The 2,500-nt window shown below is 50.0% G+C and overlaps 1 protein-coding gene across 1 annotated transcript in view; it reads right to left on the bottom strand.

Annotated features, from left to right (window-relative positions):
- Window positions 1–2,500, bottom strand: part of LOC113814289 (zinc finger protein GLIS2) — an 88,036-nt gene that overhangs the window by 48,822 nt on the left and 36,714 nt on the right. The gene's annotated exons all lie outside the window — the stretch shown is intronic.

Here is a 2,500-nt window from a genome sequence, read left to right as displayed (position 1 = left end):
CCAAGAGAGTCTCAAGAGCAACCGACGAACACAAACCTGAAGACCTTCACAATTTTTCCTTCCCCTGAAGTTGATAATCTTGGTTTTCATACTTCTTTTTTTTTATTTCCCAGCGGGAAGAGTTCCGAAATTAAATCCCAAACCGATAAAAAGCGGTCAATAAGAACGCATGTTACTGTACCTTCGCGCCAAAAAAGAAGATTGAAACAAAATGGCGGCGCGCTGACGCCACCTGGTCCGCGGGGGAGCCGGCCTTAAAAGGTCGGCGACAGGACAGCACAGTAACAACCCACCGTGCTGTTTACGTCCAAAATCCCACTCTTAGAGCCCTGATAAACAGCCAAATTGCAAGTGGTAAATAAAGGCTGCCCGTACTTGGTACGATAAAAGTTATTTTAATTATCGCTTTGTCTGATGGCCTCATCAGCAGAGGGTATGGCACCTTTGCTCCGCAGGCTTTATTTACGCAATTTTCTCTGCCAAGACGTCCGCAGATCCTCCCTGCTCGATGATGGGCGCGAGACCTCCTCGGGGGAGCGGCCGCCCGAAAGGTGAGGCAATCAGGCCCCCCCCCCGCCCCCCGCCCCCGAGTGCTCGCGGACGACGCCATCTGCGGTTCCGGGTCGGGCAGCGTCGCTCGGGCTACGCGCCGACGCCGCAAATACACGCGAGTACGCACGTCATTTCGGCGGTGGGTGACGCCCGGGCGAGGGGGGTTTTTGGGCGGCATTTTTGGGCACGATCCAGACTCGTGCCCGGGGTTTTCCCTCTCCGAACCCCGCCCGCGCTCCTTTCCCCTCTCCTCCTCGCCTCTGCCTCCCCTCCTCTTCCTCCTCAATGCTTCTTCCCCGTCTCTCCTCTCCTCTTCCCCTTCTCTCCTCTCCCATCCCCTCCTCTCCTCTTCCCCTTCTCTCTCCCTCTCCAATTCCCTCCTCTCCTCTTCCCCTTCTCTCCTCTCCAATTCCCTCCTCTCCTCTTCCCCTTCTCTCCTCTCCACTCCTCCTCTCCTCCTCGCCTTCCTTCCCATTCGGGTTCTCCACCTCTCCACCTCCTAGTCCTCTTCCCCCTCTTGATCCACCTATCTCCCACTTTTTTTCCACTGTTCACTTTGCTTTAACTTGTCTTTCGTTATTGTTGCAGCTTTCATGCCTCTTCCTTCGTCCACTTCGGAAGCTGCCTTACGAAACTTGCATTGGCTCTGTGTGCTTTCATTTCTATCAGTTTGTTAAAATTATACGAGGCTCGACCCCATGAATATTCACGCATACAACTATATGCACATACACAGAAATGAATACATATCTGTTAGATGTGCATTTATCTATATATCTGTTCTAACAAACTGGCCGAATACTTTTTTCTGTTTGTTCGACTCCTATTTTATCATTCCTTTTGTCTTCTTTACTAGAATTGGTCCCATATCTACATTTTCGTAGCTATTCACGAATTTTTCATGGTCTTTCACTTCAGTCCACTCCAAACCTGTCTGCTATTCCTCCTCCCACTTCTTTTCTTCTGCTAGTTACTCCTCCTTCTCCTCTTCCTCCTTTCCGTTTTCGTAGTTCTATTTCCTCCTTAACCTCTTTCCTTTCTTTTACTTTTCTTCCTCTCCTATTCTCTTTTTTTTACTCTATCTTCGCCGTCTCAACCACCATCTTTCATTGTCATTCCTCCGACACCTTTCTTCCTCTTTTCCTTTAGTTGCTCCATCATTATCTCCTTTTTTCCTGACCCTTTTCCTCCATTAATGCCTTCGCCATCACCTACTTCTCCTCTATCTTCCTTCTCCCTCTCCTACTTCAACACCCCCATCTCTTCCTCCACCGACACCTTCTCCTCTCCCACTGCTCCCTCTCCTTCAACACCTCCACCATTACCATCTTTCTCTCTCCCCTCCACCTTCTCTCTTCTCCTCCACCACCATCACCTTCCTCCCCCTCCTCCTCTCCCACCTTCACCTTCACTTTCTCCTCCCCTCCTCATTCTCCTCTCCCACCTTCACCTCCTCCTCCCCTCCTCCTCCTCCTCCTCTACCTTCACCTTCTCCTCCCATCCATACCTCTCTCCCTTCATCATCATCATCTCCCTTCTTCCTCCATCTCCCTTCTTCCTCCATCTCCCCCACCCTCCCACCACTATACCCAAGACCACACAGGGATCGTGTGAGTTCTCGAGTGTTTGAAATGGAGTTATTCTTTGTGTATATTTACAAGGATATGGATGAATAGACGGATAGGTAAATAGAGACATACGCGGGTGAATGGATGGATGAATGGATGGATAGATAAGGAAAGGAGGGAGAGAGAGAGAGAGAGAAAGAGAGAGAGAGAGAGAGAGAGAGAGAGAGAGAGAGAGAGAGAGAGAGAGAGAGAGAGAGAGAGAGAGAGAGAGAGAAAGAGAGAGAGAGAGATAGAGAGAGGGGAGAGGAAAGGAGGGAAAGAGAGATGGAGGAGAGAGAGAGAGAGAGAGAGAGAGAAAGAGAAAGAAAGAGAGAGAGAGA

Source organism: Penaeus vannamei, chromosome 17, assembly GCF_042767895.1.
Source record: "Penaeus vannamei isolate JL-2024 chromosome 17, ASM4276789v1, whole genome shotgun sequence".
Taxonomy (NCBI): domain Eukaryota; kingdom Metazoa; phylum Arthropoda; class Malacostraca; order Decapoda; family Penaeidae; genus Penaeus; species Penaeus vannamei.
This window is presented reverse-complemented; position numbering and strand designations above follow the sequence as displayed.